This window comes from Furipterus horrens, unplaced genomic scaffold, assembly GCF_987537825.1.
Source record: "Furipterus horrens unplaced genomic scaffold, mFurHor1.1.pri manual_scaffold_4, whole genome shotgun sequence".
Lineage (NCBI taxonomy): Eukaryota > Metazoa > Chordata > Mammalia > Chiroptera > Furipteridae > Furipterus > Furipterus horrens.
The window spans coordinates 172,518,356-172,536,648 of record NW_028327174.1 but is presented as its reverse complement, the minus strand read 5'-3'; the positions used below and the strand labels follow the sequence as shown (position 1 = coordinate 172,536,648).

The 18,293-nt window shown below is 43.2% G+C and overlaps 1 protein-coding gene and 1 pseudogene across 5 annotated transcripts in view; both read left to right on the top strand.

The window, feature by feature from the left end:
• Nucleotides 1–18,293, top strand: part of FAM219A (family with sequence similarity 219 member A) — a 52,584-nt gene that overhangs the window by 20,519 nt on the left and 13,772 nt on the right. The window lies entirely within an intron of this gene.
• On the top strand, nucleotides 2,385–2,884 carry LOC150013322 (phospholipid hydroperoxide glutathione peroxidase pseudogene; annotated as a pseudogene).

Here is an 18,293-nt window from a genome sequence, read left to right as displayed (position 1 = left end):
GGAATATTGATAATGGGCAAGGCTTGCTATACATAAGTGGGTGCAGGTGTATTATGGAAAATATTTGTACGTTCCCCTCAATTTTGCTGTGAACCTAAGACTGCTCTAAAATTTTTTTCAATTAAAAAAAAATAGATGCTATTTATCTCTTTCAGGATTGTCAAAGATTAAATGAAGTAATAATAAGGAAAAGGCTTTGAAAGCACAGTTTACAATACAAACATAAAGATCTATTTTTTAAATTTAACCTTTTATGATTTGCATTATAAACTCTTAAGTCAAGAAGCATGTTTCTAATTCTGTTTGCTATGATGTAGCAACTTAATAGGGAGTTAGAAATGATTCTGAACAGTCTGGAAAGCTCACTTCATTCTTAAAACCAATCTGAGGAAGGGGGAGAAGAAAGGAGAGTAAGAGTCTCATTTTCTATTTTAACCACTTCTGTATTGTTTTAACTTACCCCAACAGACATGTATTACTTTTGTGAGTTAAAGAAACCAATAAAAATATTTTAAAAATTGTGATAAAGTTAACACCAAAGGTAGAAATTGGAAGTCATCTGCGTATTGGGCTGAAAGCTGGAGCAAAGAGAATAAAGATTTTAGAAAGATTAGCAACTGAAAAAGCAGCCAGATTGGCAATTGGACCCATGTTCTTAAAACTATTGAATGTCAGACTGAGGCGCTTTTAAATGGTGGGAGCAACTGAAGGGTCTGGAGCAAGGAGTAACTGTAATCAGAGCAGTGTTTAATTCCCAGAAGAGTAATATAAGAGTAATGCACAGGATGAGTTAAAGGAAGAAGAGGCAAGTTGGGGAGATGAGTGGGTTACCACTGCAGTGGTCCTGGAATAAGTTGGTAAGGACATGAAGCAAGATGCTAGCAGAGAGTATATAAAAAATATATATATAATTATGAAAAGATAAATGTTAGATATTTTGAAGAAAGTGCTACCATAGGTTCATAATTGGTTTACCGGAGGGATAAAATGGAAAGAAGTGGATCAAAAGGACCCCCTAGGCAGGTCAAAAGGAAACAGAAGCCAACCTGAAAGGGCTCCCAGAGGCCTAAGCTGGAACAATTTGAGCAACAAAATAATGACAGTATTGGATTATAATCCCAAAAGAAAATAAATATACATTAATCCACACTGATATAAATAAATGATTGAATAAATGAATAAATAAAATGGGAAGAAGGGGCACATTTTTTAGAATTATAATTTTTATGTATTAAAAGTAACATTAAAATTTATTTTAAAGTTTTATTTGCAGAAAGAATGAGAGAAATTTTAAAAATACCTTTAGAACATCATAGTAATAATTGCTTCTGGCAAGATCTACTGATTGTTAAAACTCATAAGTAAAATTTTACGGAGAAACAAGATATTTGCATAGCCTATAATAATCTCAACCAAAATGTTAAGTACTGTAGTTGTTTTAACATGTGTCCACAAATTCTTTGAGACTCCTCCTTCTAGGAAATGGAACTTAATTCCCTTCCCAATGATTGTGGCCTAGACTTAGTGACTTACTTCTGACTAATGAAATGTGGTCAGAACAAGGTTTCCCCAAAATCCATAACCTCAATCCAATTATGAGAAAACATCAGGCAAATTCAAATTGGAGGAATATTCTAGAATATGTCTACCCTGTACCTTCAAAAGTCAAGGTCATGAAAGTCAAGAAAAGACTGAGAAACTAAGGAGACCATGGAGTCATGTTGATGAAATGCAGTATAGATCCTGGAACAGAAAAAAGGATATTAATAGAAAAACTAGAGAAATTTGCATACACCCTATAGTTTAGGGAATGGTGTAGATTTGATCAATGTAAAATGCTAAGATTAGGGGAAGCTAAATGAAGGCTATACAAGAACTCTCTGCACTGTCCTTGTATCTCTTCTGTAAATGTAAAATTATATATTTTTTAAGTTTTTAAAATGACCTTCAATTTTGTAAGTTTACTTAACTGGGGAAATGGTTGTGCCACTAATAAGGTAGTTAGAAGGAAGAAGCAGGTTGGAGAGGGGTATGACATCAGTGGAAGTAGCAGGCAGTTGGAAGTATGGGTCTGGAGCTGAAGAGAGAGGTCAGAGCTGCAGATATAGATGTGGGAGTAAAACCCAAAAAGATATTATTTGAAATAATAAGTTTATACCATTATTATATGATATTTCCACGTGCAAGAAGAGAGCATGTGAAAGAAGCCAGTGTGACCACTCTAAGGAAAGGATCTACATCTAGAGTATGACTGGAGGAACAGTAGGGAGGATGGTCAAAACAGACAGATAGACTGTTTTCAAAAAAGCCAAGGGATGACTGTGCTGCCTGCTGAAGCTGGCCCTTCTGTGTGGGGGTCTGGCAGCACTGGCCAGGCCAGCACCATGTGTGCATCCTGCGACAACTGGCTCTGCGCTCATTCTCTGCATGAGCTCTCAGCCAAGGACATCCATGGGTGCGTGGTTAACCTGGACAAGTACCAGGTCTTTGTGTGCATCATCACCAACATGGCCCTGCAATGAGGCAGAACAGATGTAAATTACACTCAGAGAGCCCAATATACTGAGTGGGGTTTACGGATCCTGGCTTTCCCTTGCAGCCAGTTCAGGAGGCAGGAGCCAGGGACTAATGCCGAGATCTAAGAGTTCGCCACTGGCTATAATGTCAAATTCGATATGTATAGCAAGATCTGTGCGAGTGGGGATGACAACCACCTGCTGTAGAAGTAGACAAAAGTCCAATGAAAGGGAAGGGACATTGTGGGAAACGCCATCAAATAGAACTTCACCAGGTTCCTCATTGACAAGAACGGCTGGCATGGTGAAGTGGTATGGTCCCATGGAAGAGCCCTTGATCAGAGAAGTACCTACCCTGTTACCTCTAGCGCTACAAGTGTGTATCCCCTATCCAAACCTACTGCCCGCACCCCTTGGAGCCTTCCACCTGGCACCCATGACAGTTTGCCTAAAAACCAGCCTGCTGGTGGGACATACCTGAGAACCCCACCTGCCCCTCTACTGGAGAAAGGTCCTCAGCCCAGCCTGGCTCACAGCTGGCATCCCCACCCCTGGCTGCTTTGTGATAATAAAGCATACAAATTGGCAAAAAACAAAAAACAAAGAAAAAAGGAAAGAAAAGCCAAAGGAAAATAGAATTTCTTGAAAGATCTGGTCAGGACTGTCCAATGATATTGGAAGGTGATGGAAGACCACCTGAGAAAAGACCACACTGGATTTTGAGTAGGAGCTCAGTGCTGACCTCAGAGAGAACAGTATTAGTAGAGTAGGTATGGAGAGGTAGGGAGGTAGACATAAGAATCAACTGGCCAGGACTCAGAGAAAGCAGGCTTTCTCAAGCCAAGCAAATGGACTTGTGTGGGTGCCGATGGGAAGGAGCATCTGGAGGAGAGTGGGACATTCCTGGGCAGAGGCAGAAAGTGCTGGCCAGAGCAGGTAGGCCAAAGGGCTGGGGTCCAAAGCTCAAGAAGTAGATAGAACCTTGACCAAAAGAAAGTCCCTGCTATTTTCTGGCTGCAGAACTCAGGCTGAAAGCTAGAAGCCCTGGGTCTCACATCCCAGCTTACCCCACTGTGGCCTAGAAAGTTAGGCCAGACAGGAAATGAAGTAAGCAGAACTTAATTCATCCTGTCTTTAACTTTTATCTGAGGTGGAGAATAATTTGAATATTAAAATTAGGCATTAAACAGCATTGCAGAATGATTTCTATGGGGTATATGTATGTATAACAAAGGCTACCCTTTATTGACTACATATCATGTTTCAGGGATGGTGATAAGCACTTTATTTATATATATTATCCCATTTAATCCTCCTAACAACACTATGAGATGAGTATTGTTATTTTCTTATATTAAAGATCAAAAACACCCAGAGAGATTAAAAATTTGGTCAAGGTCACAAAGATGAGTAAATGGCAGAGTTAGGACTTACTCTAAAACTCACTTTAAAAAATGCTCTATTGATTATGCTGTTACAGTTGTACCAATTTCTTTTCCCTTTGTTCCCCTCCACCCAGTGACCCCCCCTCCATTTGCCCCCCGACCTTAGTCTATGCCCATTGGTTGTGCATATAGTTCTTCTCAACATCTTCCTATCTACTCCACTCCCTCCTACTATGCTTCTTAATTCCTGTACCATCTCCATCCCCTTTCCTCTTCCCCCTCCCCGCTGACCTTCCCGCAAAGTCTTCCCCATACCTACTTAGTTTGCCTCTGTCTCAATTCTGTAACTTCTGTTGTTGGTTGTTGTGATACAGTTTTCATTTTAATGTTCATAGTTTTGATCCTCTTTCTCCTAAACAAGTCCCTTTAACATTTCATATAACAGTGGTTTGGATCTGATGAACTCCTTCAGTTTTACTTTGTCCTGGAAGCACTTTCTCTGCCCTTCTATTCTGAATGACAGCTTCACTGAATAGAGTAATCGTGGTTGTAGGTTTTTGCTTTTCATTACTTTGAATATTCTTGCCAGTCTCTTCTTGCCTGCAGAGTTTCTTCTGAGAAATCAGCTGATAGTGTTATTGAGACCCCTTTGTACATAATTCTCTTCTTCTCTCTTGCTGCTTTTAAGATTCTCTCTCCATTAATTTTTTGACATTTTGATTATAATGTGTCTTGGTGTGGTTCTCCCTGGGTCCAGTTTTTTTGGAACTGTCTGTGCTTCCTGGACCTGTAAGTCTATTTCCTTCCCCAAGTTAGGGAAGTTCTGCTTCATTATTTTTTTTACATAATTTTTCAATTTCTAGTTCTTCTTCACCTTCTGGCAACCCTAAGATTCAGATGTTGGCCTGCTTATAGCTGTTCTATAGGTTTCTGAGCCTCTCCTCATTTTCCTCACTTTTCATTTCCTCTTTCTGCACTGGTTGACTATTCCTTCCCTATGTTCTGATTTGTTGATTTGATTCCTGGTTTTTTTTTCCCCTCACCACTAGTTTTATATGTGTTTTTGTTCATTTCAGCAGGACTAGCTTTCATTCCTTCCCTGTCTTGTTTAAGATCTGTTGTTAGGTCTGTAAGCATTCTTATAACCAAAGCTCTGAACTATGCCTCAGAAAGATTTCCTACCTGCTGATTTGTTAGATTAGATATTTGCTGGCTGGTCAGCTGCATCACCGGGATCTCTGTCATGATCTGTGCCATCCTGACAGTTTTGTGTTTACCTTTGCTTCCTGGGCGCGGGGCTGTCACACCTCTTATGCTATAGGGGGCAGAGCTCTGTGCACTTGTCACTACTGGGCAGCCCTTCTCACCACGCTGTGGCATTTTTTGTATGGGGGCAGGGGTCCAAGATGGATTCCTGCTGTTCACTCTCTGCTAAGAGACCGGGAGTATCCTCCTCCATCCTCACGCCCTCCAGCCGTCACAGTCCGAGGCAATGGGGGTCTGCCTTTCCTGGCATTGGAATCGCAAGCTGACAGTTTGATCTGCAACTGGGGGTGCTCCCCAGGTGCTTCTCATCTCCCCTTAAATACGGGTGTCTGTGCTTACCGCCATCCTGCCACTGTTGCCGCAGCTGCCGCCACCAGCACAGCTTGAGCCACCCCGCCTTTGCCCTTCCTACCTGTCTGGACGAGCACCACTTCTTTATAACTTCATACACTGGACTTCCATGTAGCTTTATTTTCTGGAACTTCTGGTTGTTTCTGGTTTTCAGTAGCTGTATTCCTTCTTAGTTGTGGAGGGAGACGGAGCATGTCAGTCTAGGTCACCATCTTGGCTGGAAGTTGTAAAAAACTTACTTTTAACCACTGTTCTATACTGCCTCTTATTTACACTTATGTGCATGTGTGTGCACATGGACACATAAGGGACCAGGTTGTGTGCCAGGAGGTTAACATGGGATATAACTCTGGGTGATATGACTAAGGGTGTTTTTTAAATATTCTTTTGTCCTGATGTTGTACGATTACTATATATTCCTCTTGAATTCAGAAAAAGAAATCAATATTTTATTTTACTTCTGTGAGTTTTAAGTTTGGGTGCTCTTTGCCAAAATTCTGTAATATCCATGATAGGAACAATGCAGGTGCACTCTGTTCAACTGCAGACAAAGAAGACTCTACCTTCTCTGCAGCAGTACAGGCTCTGCAGTGACAGGACAGAGAATCTGGCCTGTGTGTCTGTACGTGCGTGTGTGTGTGAGAGCATGTGAGTGCAACAGCTGCAGGGGGGAAGGAAGGAGCTCTCTGAATATGTGCCAGATGGAGAACTCTCTCCCTCACCTACAGCCACCTTGTCTCTGAGCCAGGCCCACTTAGTCTTGAGCATCCAGAGGTTCTTGAAATATTTTTCACAAATACCAAAATCCTCAACTTCACCATTGTTGTAAATCTGGCCAGGGAGCCAGGCTGCTGGCATGAAGCCCAGGCTACAGCCATTGAGAGTGATTGGAGTTATTCTGGAGTTACTTTGGGACATACAGGACATGGCCCAAACAGGCAGTTGGTATTAAGGATGGGCAGAGAGGAGCCAGCAGCATTTCAGTTTGGCATTGACCAACAGGCAGGGCTGTGGTCCAGAGCTGCCCAGGTGTTCAGGTGGAGGCAGTTCAGGACCCTGGATAGCTCCTAGAGAGAAGACCAGTTCCTGCCAGGTCTGAAAAACCTAGGTGCCTGAGTCCTTAAGGCCCTTGCTTATTTAATTTTAAACAGCCTTCCTGCACATGTCTCTAGCTGTGAAAGGGGCTGCCCTCTTCACTTTCAAAGATAAGCCCTGTGGATCCAAGGACTCCCCCTTACCCCCTTTAGCCCCTGCCCCACCTTCCCCCACAAACATCTAGCCTGGCTGAGCTCTCTGTTGAAATCACCATCACTTTGAAGATGAAATAAGCTTTCAAGACAACCATGTCAACTCCTGAGGTGTCCTTAGCCAGGGCTTGACATCCTGATATCTCAGAGCTGTAGGACTCTGGAGGGAGGGTGAGAGTAGTGGAACAAGGGAATGTGAAATGGGCCTTTGTCTCTAATGCCCCTGCACTGCCCTCTTCAATCTGAGAATGAGGGGTAAGAGGCAGGGGAAATGCTGAGCAAGGTTCAAGGCCTGAAGCTGCAGCCTTGCATCCCTGTACCTTTAGCCTGGTATTTGGAGTACACTGGACTTAAATGCATCATTTTTAGGGGAAGGGCATTGACGTAAGATGGAAGATCACACATGTAGCAGGTGGAAGCAGAAATGAAACTAGTGAGTCCAGAGCTTCATAGCCTGTCACTCCCACCCTAGCCATACATGTGGCCGTTAGACAGAGGAGGGTTAAATCGCCACTGAGGGGTTTTCTTCCCAATTCCTCCAAATCATCTAGAGGAGGAGTATGTGTGAGGAGTCTGGAAGAGCAGAGGAATCATAATCATCTAATAAGGATTTGATTTTCTAGGTGAAACTTCCTCCTCTACCTTCAGGCCTCTTCCATGGCTAAATGAATCGGAACCAGCAAATGAAATTACTATGCTCTCACTTTGATTGCCTGGGCTTGTGAGTGAAGAAGGTAAATCTGCCTAAACTGAAGATGAGTGAAAACACTCAGGATCCTATCCCTGTCAAGCGACCCTGCTCTGGGCCTTGTGCAAGGCTGTTCTCCATTGCTTCTTCACCTCTTATAGGCTCCTGGCTCCCTTATTGAAGGCAATCTCTGAGTCCGAAGGCAATCTCTGAGTCCAAAGTCCATTTGACATGCTTTATATAAAAGAACTTCCTGGTCAAAGAAATAGGTGGTAAAGCCATATTGAAACCAGCAGAGAACAGCTGCAGGCTCCCTCTGTTAGCCAGCCAGTCATAGTGGGATAGGGAAGGGCAGGGAGGAGAAAAGAATGTCTAGTGTTTCCTAAGCCATGAATGGACCTGTCAGAGTTTGGGCTGGAAGGACTAAGGCTGCCCCCACCCCTGGCGCTCTTGGAGATGGGAGCATTAACAATGTAGTAACTAATTTATTGATGGAAAGATTCTCAGAGGACCTGGATCCAGACCGTCTCTCAGCCCGGCCCCTCTCTCGCCCACTAGAAATAGTGTGTTCCAGCTTCTAGGAGAGGCCCTTACTGCAGGATTAAGCACAAGCTTTTGATACACAAGGAAGCCTGGAGAAGAAATGAGAACAGATGAGGATTCTGCCAGATCCCAAGAGAATTGTTTATGTTGGTTTTTGTCAAAGCAAAACACGTCCAACCTCATCAAAAGCTAGCTTTTGGCCTGTTCTCTCAGGGGCAAAGGTGCCCATCCCCCATGTTTGCCTTCTTTACAGCAGATGCTCTGCAGTCATTGTTTTATTTAGGAGCAGTGATTATGTGACCACAAACCTTACTAAACTGAATATAATCCTGAGCATTCAGAAGAAGAAGAAAGAAAGAAAACAAAACAAAAAAAAAAAAACAGTTCAGGACTCAGGGGAGGGAGCAGCTGGCTGGAAAGAAAGGCCCATGAATTCTAATCCCAGGACTGCCATCTGGCATTGACCTGGGACAACTCATTTACTTTCTGCCCTGGAGGCTCTTTCTAGAATCTCAGGGCCTGAATAAAAACAGACCTGTGAGTTCAGAGAGTGAAATGACCTGTCTAGATTGTCGAAGTAGTGTAGCTCACAGGCAAAACTGGAATCCACAGGCCCTACTTTCCAGCCAGAGGTTTTGTTTACTGTTCAGGTAGGTTTCTTCTGTTTTTCTTTGCTGTCTCCTTGCCCTTATGTCTGAACTCCCAAGAGCACCCCTACCATGGGCAGTGCACTGCCTGGTAAACACAGTTGCAAGCCCCACCCCTATATCCCTCCAAAGGGTTTCCTGGTGGTTTAGATTCCAAGCTAGCTGCCCACTCCTCTAATACTAACAATAAATTGGGCCTTACTCATATGAAGGCCCAAGCAGGAGTTGATACCTGATTTGCAAGCAAAATCGGAACCTGGCTCTTGAGTCACACAGAAAGCTCTGTCTGCTCAGCTGGTGTTCAGTCCCCACAAAAAGCTGACCTGGGTGGAGTCGTGCTATTGCTTTGACCATGGACCTTAAGTGGGGTTTTAACCAGGCCAAACCTTCAAGGAAGCAAGTGAGTAAAGGTTCTGGGTTCTCCTACTACTTTGGCTGTTCTCCAGAATAACTTCCTGGAAGGTAATCTTTTAGCCCCTGTCCAAAGGCTAACATAGATGAAGTGGCGCAACAAGAAGCACAAAATGCAACATCTGTCTGGGACACCATTAGACAAGCCTTGGCACAACCTGGCAAGCCACTGGCCTTTTGCCACCTCTCTGTTACAGTAATATCTTTGCTGTGGCTTCAAACCAAGTACTAGAAGGAAATGTGTTATCAGATTATAGCCCTTCATTCTCTGTGCTAGGCACTGGGAGGACACATTGGAGAAAGGCATGGTCCCTGCCTTTATGAACATTTATTAAACAAATTATACAAATATTTAAATAAAATTTGATAAGTGCATCAAAAAAATGTATGTGAGGGAGGGACCGTGAAAGTATATTATAGAGGGGCCTAACCTATCCTGGTATTGATGGTGAGTGAGCTTCTTTTAACAGATGATGTGCCAGCCAAGGCCTGAAGGACGAGTAAGATCTAGCCATGAGGTGGGAAGGAGCTTGGTGCTCCACCAGGAGCAAAGAGGACTGGTGATACAAAGTTTAGTGAGGTAAGGGAAGAGTGTAGGAGACAAAATTGGGGAACCAGAAGGGAATGTGAGTGATTGTTTCTTTACCACCATTCTTAGTTCAGTTTAAATGACTCCTTTCCAAAAAGGGGGTAGTTGAGACCCACCCAAAGTGCCATGGCTTGCCCCTGGGGGATGCTGGTGCTTGTTCCATCTTCACAGCACAGGGGACTCTCACAGGAATACTGGGGTTCACACAAATGGAGTTGGTTCTCACTTGGTAGAGCAGCTCAGAGGAGGAAGGAGGGAGAAAGCGAGAAAGACTAGGAACTTACTTTTCCTACAAATCCTCTCTGTATGTTTTTCCATTGCTTTGAACTGTTTATTAATACATGACAGAAGCCATTTCCCTATTTAGATGGTTCCACTGGGAATTCCACACCATCATCCCACCTCCTGAGGTATATAAAAAATGTCAGCTTTCAAGGTTTTATACTTGGATTTCAGAAACTAAATTACATTACTATGTCCGGTGAGACGGCGCCATTGCCTGTTCCTATCTGCATGCTCCAGGCACCATGAGGCCGATAACATCAGCGTGTCGAAGCAGCTGAAGCAGCTCGATCCAGACAGTTTGCAGCTGGCTGGAGCCCGACAGTGGCAGGAGAGCGGGGGCAGTGGCAAAATTCTCTCAGCATCCAGAGCAGCCCAGAGTTGGCTATAGACTGGGATCCAGGATTTTCAGGTTTTTTCCACAGACCATGCATTCTCTCCTGTCTGGAGAGAGAGAACTCGTCTAAGTCCTACCTAGATGTAACAGGAGTTGAAAATTACTCTCCTAAACATTGCAATAAGATAAAATCACGGAGGATCGAATGCTCAGGTTTTCATTGAAGTGAACGACAGAAAGGAGTGGGGCGTGGGTGGGGAGAGTTGAAGTCATGAACAAGGCAGGTTCCTACTGCTTGTGAAATTAGGCATCCATATAAAAGCCAAAATATGCCTATGTGAGGCCTTATAACTAATCTTCTGACTGCTACAAGGTTGTGGAGTGAAGAGGAGGCATTGTTCCCCTGCCAGGAAACACAGGAACTTTTGAAGTTTCCTTTCTAATTGTAACCAAGATTTAACATGACAGAATGAGCACCCTTTCACAGAAAAAACCCCCAGCATATTTCAAATGCATCAAATAGCATAAAACATTCAACTCTGGTAGCATTTTTAGACCTAGTTTTGAAAATAGTCAACATAGTATCTCCATCCTCAATAGGCCCCCAAGGTCAAGATTTTGGGAGAAGTCAGTCTCACCTCATTGAGGTTGCCAGTCCTCCGCCCTGATGCACCCTGTCTTTCCTATACCTCAGTGCCCTCTCCATTCACCCACAGGTTCCAGCATTTGGATGCAGGAGACAGGGAACTAGAATTCACCCCAACTCTAACTACATAGTTCTTAACTTTCCTCACAGTGGAGGCATACACTTACTGACTCTATTACTATACCTGAGGGATGGATTAATAATGAAGTCAAGTGATTCTTTAGTTTTACTTTGATTTTACAAAACAATATTACTGAAGGTTTTTAAAGTGAGAAATCATGATCATCACATAATCATAATCACTCAAGTATAGGTTCCCAGGTTGAGCCTCTGCTGGATGTTCATAGTTAGTGAAACAGCTATTCAGTGTTCTAGAAAAATCTCAATACAGCCTGCTCTACTCTATCCTGGATTCCCAGGCTGCTTCTGTTAGGTCTGTGCAGGCCTCCTGGCCCAGGAACTAGAAGCCCAGGGTCTTTGCTACTTTTTGCCACCGCCTGAGGTGGATGATCCAAGACTAAGTAAGTGGACTGTGGTGCAGTTCAAATTTGGGGCACCTACTCACCTCTCTACTTGCTTTTACTTCAAGGCTGGTCAGGCCCTGGCTACCCTCCCTTGCCTTCAGCCTACCCTTGGCCACACTTGTGTTTTTTTAACATTACTGTTATTTTATTTTATTTTATTTGTTTAAATATATTTTATTGATTATGCTATTACTTTGTCCCAATTTTTCCCTTGTCCCCCTCTGCCTAGTACCCCCATTCCCTCCAGTAATCCCCCCTTTAGTTCATGTTCATGGGTCATTCATTTAAGTTCTTTGGCTTCTCCATTTGCTGTACTTTTCTTAACATCCCCCTGTCTATTCTATTCTGTATCTACCAATTATGCTAATCCCTACACCTTTACTTCCATTCTCCCCCTCCCCCTCCCAGCTGATATCCCTCCAGATGGTCTCCATATCTATGATTCTGTTCCTGTTTTGCTTGTTTGCTTAGTTTTTGGGTTTGTTTGTTTTTTTTTTTAGATTCAGTTGTTTATAGTTGTGAACTTGTTGCCATTTTAATGTTCATAGTTTTTATCTTCTTTTTCTTAAATAAGTCCCTTTAACATTTCATATAATAATGGCTTGGTGATGATGAACTCCTTTAGCTTTACCTTGTCTGGAAAGCACTTAATCTGCCCTTCCATTCTAAATGATAACTGTGCTAGATAGAGTAACCTAGGTTGTAGGTCTTTGCTTTCATCACTTTGAATACTTGCCAGTCCCTTCTTGCCTGCAAAGTTTCTTTTGAGAAGTCAGCTGGTAGTCTTATAGGCACCCCTTTGTAGGTAACTCTCTGCTTTTTTCTTGCTGCTTTTAAGAGTCTCTGTTTATTTTTAACCTTTGGCATTTTAATCATGATGTGTCTTGGTGTGTTTCTCTTTGGGTCCAACTTGTTTGGAACTCTTTGTGCTTCCTGCACTTGTATGTCTGTTTCCTTCACCAAATTGGGGAAGTTTTCTTTCATTGTTTTTTCAAATAAGTTTTCAATTTCTTGCTCTTCCTCTTCTTCTGGCATCCCAATGATTGGTACATTTGGAGATGTTCCAGAGGCTTCTTATACTGTCCTTGTTTTTTTGAATTCTTGTTTCTTCTTGCTGTTCTAGTTGAATATTTATTTTTTCGTTATGTTACAAATTGTTGATTTGAATCCCAGCTTCCTCCCCTCCACTGTTGGTTCCCTATAGATTTTTCTTTGTTTCACTTAGTGTAACCTTCATTTCTTTCTTTATGTTGTTGCTGTACTCAGTGAGTTCTTTGAGCATCCTGATAACCAGTGTTTTGAACTCTGCACCCGATAGATTGGTTATCTCCATTTTATTTAGTTCTTTTTCGGGGGTGTGTTCTGTTCTTTCATTTGGGCCATAGTTCTTTGCCTTCTCAATTTGGCAGCCTCCCTGTGTTTGTTTCTGTGGATTAGGTAGAGTTTCTTTGATTCCCTGTCTTAGTAGCATGGCCTTTTGTAGAAAAGGTACCTGTAAATTGTGTGGGGTGGAGCCTTATGTACTGGCCAAGGCAGAGCAACTCGCTTCACTGCTTTGTGGCTCTGTGTTGGGCGAGAGCTTGGATAGGGGACAGTGATGCTGCCTGGTTTCTGGAGGTGTGCCCAGCACTGGCCCTGTTTCCAGTCACTTCACCCACTCCCCATATGTGACTAGAGCCCTTCCAGCTGTTGCTCTGGTGCTGAATCCCAGAGTGGGTGGGTTTGCATACATTCTAAGACCATGTGGGTCCTTTATATGGAATCTCCTGAATATCTGGCAGTTTCTTCTGCCACTCCAACCCCTATTAGTTTTTACAGCCAGAAGTTACGGGGATTTATCTTTCCCACGCTGGAACCCTGGGCTGTGTAGTCTGGCCCAGGGCTGGGATTGCTTGCTCCCAAAGTATCCCTCCAGATTTATATCTACCACACGTGAATGTGGGACCACCTATTCCATAGCCACCACCTCTCTGCACCACATGGCATCTCCATGCCTCTCTGCCCATCTCTGCATCTCTACCCCTCCTACCCATCTGGGTGAATGTGGCTTCTTTAAACCCTTGGTTGTCAGACTTCTATACAGCTCAATTTTCGAACAGTTCTGGGTGTTCTTTGTTTTGAGGTTTAGTTGTAATTCTTTCTGTGGTTGCGTGAGGAAGCAAAGCGTATTTACCTACACTTCCATCTTGAGTAGAGTCTGCCCACACTTCTTAAGAAATAGCAGACCTACCATGATCTCTGGACCATGCCTGGACTTCTCTACTGGATGGCTTCTCTATGAGGAATCTCAAGCCTCCCAAGGATCAGACCCATAATTGTTGAGAACAAAATAAAATTATTGCTGAAATAGCAACAAACCAAAGAACATACAGTGTGTCTTAAGTTCTCTTAGTTGATGTCTTCAAATAATTTGTCCTTCTCTGCTGGCTCTTTCCCCTACCTTCAATCATCTTCTAGTCTCTCCCATCATATAAGTGATCCTCCAGGACTCTGGTTCTGGTTCTTTCTTCTCTTACATTATTCTTCTCAAAAACTTGTCCTTCCCAGACATCCATGTCACCAACCTCTTCCTGGTCCCCTGCCTCTCTGATCACAGCTGTCAGTCTTCTTCTGCTACCCCTTCACAATTGGGGTTCCCCAAGTTCTTTCCTCCGACCCTCCATATCTAAAGACATACACATAACCCCGCACAAAACAAAATCATTAGAACTTGCTCTTATTCCTGATTCTGTCTTATTTGATAGCACCACAATTCACCCAGTCACCAGGCAGAAACCTGGGAGTCATCTTTGCCTAGGTCTTTTCCCTCAAACCCAAATCCAATCAGCCACTGAGCCTTGGCAGTTTAACCTCAATGTGGTTTTCTTCTCCATCCCCTTTTCTTCAACCTCACTGACTCTGCCTTTTTTAAAGCTTTTGTAACCTCCTGCAATGCCTCTTATCTTGTCTCCCTACCTACAGTTTAGTCATTCCTTCCCATTTTTCTCTCTACACTGCTCCCAGAGTGATCTGTCTATATAAATCTGACAATGAGCTGAAAACCCTTCAATAGTTCCCCATTATCTCCAGTTATAGTCCAAAGCCCTGAACATAACTTATAAAGCCCTCCATGATATTAAGCCTTCCTCCCATTCTAGTCTCATCACCTGCCACTTTACCTGCTACTGTGTAACATTCCAAGAAAACTGAGCTATTTCTTTGCCTGCTATATAGTCATTATGTCTTCCTCCCTGATCCTTTATTTTCTTTTTTACCCTATTCCTTTCTTCTGCATCTGGTTCACTTCTACCTTCTACTCATCCTTCCTGCCTCAGCTTTCTTTGAAGAAGTCTTCAAATAAATTTCCCAGGGTAGGATAGGTGCTTCTGTCCTGTGTACCTACAGCACTCTACAGACCTCTGTTCTAGCACTCAGCATATAATTAAAATTATCTGTTTATTCGTTTGCCCTACTCATTGGCTTATGAGCTCTTCATGGGAAGAGATCACATTATCTTTGTATCCACCACCCATTATAGTGCCTAAAATATAAGTGCCCCTAAAATGTGAAACTAGAACTGAATTTTGGTTGCTGAGACTTTTCATCTCCTTTTCATGTGCAGTATTCCCTCACTTATCGCGGGTATTACGTTCTAGATCCCCTCGCAATAGGTGAAAATCTGCAAAGTAGGAACCTTACATTTATTTTAGTATTTATATATATTTTATGTCTTTATAAACCCTTTCCGCACACTTATAAACCATTCCCAATCCCTTATTAACCTTTTCCACACTTTTATAAACACTACTTATGTTCTTAAACATATTCTACACTCTTAAACCTATGTAACTTTAACAACATACGTATACAGTACTGCAAAATCCCGCGATATAGCGAAAAATCCGCGATAAATAAGTAAATATAATATTTTTAAAAATTCCTCAATACAGTGAGGCTGTGATAAGTGAACTGTGATATAGAGACTACTGTACTGATCTCTGCTTTTCTCTCCTGGGCTCAGCATTCTTAGCTCCCAATGCTTTTTCTTGCTTGCTGCTCCCTACAGTCTCTCTCTCTCTCTCTCTCTCTCACTCAAAACACACACACACACACACACACACACACACACACACACACACACACACACACACACACACACACACACACACACACACACACACACACACACGGGACCCTCTCTGGCCTCCTTTACTTTTGGATGGGCCCTGAACCTCCAGGGTCCCTTAGCATTGACCTCCCTGCTGAGCAAAGCAGGCCTGGTGAGTGACTGCTAGACCAGAGCACATATCTCTCTCTTAAGCACTCTTAGGACCGAATTCCTGTTTGCCTTCCCAGTAAAAACACTTCCCCAACCACCCACCTAGAGCCTCTTTACCCTCTCTGTGGGAGACTTGTTTATGCATCTCAGTGGTAAAGAAAGTCCCTGCTGTACTCAGCCCACCTCTGTGGCAAAGTAGGGGTTATAGCAGCAGCGGCAACTGAAAGTAGTAAAAATAGAGTCAGAACATCAGAACTCAGCCAGTCATTGTTCTAAATCTTCTTGCCAAAGTACCCAGTTGTCTAATACCCGGACTTCTTGTTTAACTAGACTTCTGCCCAGGCCTGACCACCCTTCATACCTTCCTGCCTCTCACCCTCTTTTCTTCATCTTAAAAATGCATTTGTGCACCTATCATCTTTCCTCCTTGACAAAAGTGAGGTCACCAGTTTTTCTCTTCCCAATATACATTGTGCCCTGCCTGCCCCTTGGTGTTCAGTGACCATCAAGCTTTTTTTAACATGCGGTGAGCTCACCAATCTTTAATTATTGGAGGACAAATAGGAAAAGAATAGGAAACTGCTCTGGCTAGAGAGCTGAGCTTTAGAGCTGTCTTTGTGAGCAAAAAGTGGGGCTTGTCAGACATATGGTAGGTTAGAAAGTTAGAACAGGCTGAAAAGGAGAGGAAGAGCAGGAGCAGGAAATGCCACAGAGGGGAGAAGCTGTTCAATATCAGTCCTCCAAGTCCATGGTTCATTACAAACAAGTAGCTCTTTACTCTTCCAAGCCCAAAAGAAAGGAATCAGAAATGACAGTTCTGTGAAAGCATCCTATACTGCCAGACTATTATTTGCTTTCTTGGAAAACCAACAAGTCCAAAAAATTCATGAACCAGTGCAGGCCAGGCAGAGTTACTTGAGTAGTTGACATTACCAAAATCCTCAAGTGAGATTTGAGGTCAAGGTCTAGATGAGGATCTACAAATCAGTCTGTCCCAGACCAAACATTGGTGTCCACTGACATTTCTCATTCTCTCATTCTTCAGGTTTCTACCATGCTCAGAGCTGGAGCCCAGTCTTAAGGGCTCTCCAACCAAATGCCCTTTATTGATTCCTGGGCAGCATCTCTCCTCAGATGCCCCCTTTCTTACTTTGGGGGACTGGGATCCACATTCTGGAAGGAAATGGAAAGATACTCTGGACCACACTCCCTAAAGCTCTGTTAGCCCTGAATATTCTGTTCCCTTCTTTTCCTCTCTCCAGGCCCAGCCTGAGGGGCACCCCAGGTAAAAGGAAACTCAACCCAGAATCCCTAGCCCTTCCAGCTCCCTTGATTTTATAAACATTTCCCCTCTCCTATGAAAGGCCTCATCCTCCAACTCTGTGTTGTCTGAACCTAAATAAAAAAAGAGAAAGGACTTCCCCACTACTTACTCTCACACCGTTTTCTCCTTTCTCAGACCCTGCCAACCAATCTTTTTTTTCTTTTTCCATTTTTTAAAAAATTGTGGTAAAATATACACAGCATAAAATTTACTATTTTAACCATTGTTGATCTATTTTTAAAGAAGTTTACACCTTTACTCCTTTGTCCATTAAGTGAAATGGTCTTTTCCTAAACAGATTGAAATGGGAGGAGGGGGGCGAGCACAGGATGTGGGGCTTAAAAACCTTTTAGGTCACAAAACTGTGTAGGCCAACACCGGTGTCTCTAGCTGGTTCAAGGTAAGGCAGGAGCCTCTTCAACATCTGGCTCAGGGGATGAGCTTAAGGGTGGGAATGAAGGGGCTAGGCCAAGCCAGGCCTCCCAAAGGAACCAAGATTTCTCAATTTCTGGCTCTGGCTCCTGTCACCTGGGTCATAAGGCTTGTTCCCTAGGCCTTTATGCACAGGCTTTCCTCAAGTCACAGCTGCTACATTGGGTATCCCTCAGTGGAAGTATTTGTCCTATGTCCCAAATGAAGGCTTCTTGGTTATAGGGATTCCCTGTAAGTGGGAACATGAATGAATAGCACATCAATCTAGGAAAGTAGTCCTACCCATGAAAAAAGCAGAACAGGATTCTAAATCTTTTTAAAAATTCACTGGTCTCTTATCTCCCCATTTCAAAAGTGAATCTAGTTCTTTGCCATCTGAGTACTAGCGTTATATCTTTTATTATTCTTTTCTTTCTGTGTTTCTGAGTAGCTATTTTTGAAAAATAAGTAATGGGAAAGGTAGTAGGAGCTGCCCCTCCCACTGGGATAACTTCAGAGCCATTTTGACTAATTCTCCCACCCTAAGTCTGAAAGCAAGGGAGACCCACTCTGTGAAGTTTGCCTCCTGACTCTGCAGTTACACTCACCATTCCTATGGCTGACGTGCTGGCACAGGCCAAGGACCACTGAAGCATGGTGGCCAGCTACCTGGCAGTGCTGGTGCCATTTAGAGCTTTTCTCAAGCCTTGGTGTAACAGTCTTCTCTCCTTTCATTTTAAATTGGTGGCCTCAAGTCAGGAGTATTTTGTCTGGCAGGTGATGCCCAGAGGAAACTATATTCTTTGAAAGAAGATTTCCCAGAGGGGACCAGGTAAATAAAGACTGGAACAGAACTCTCTTGGAAGAC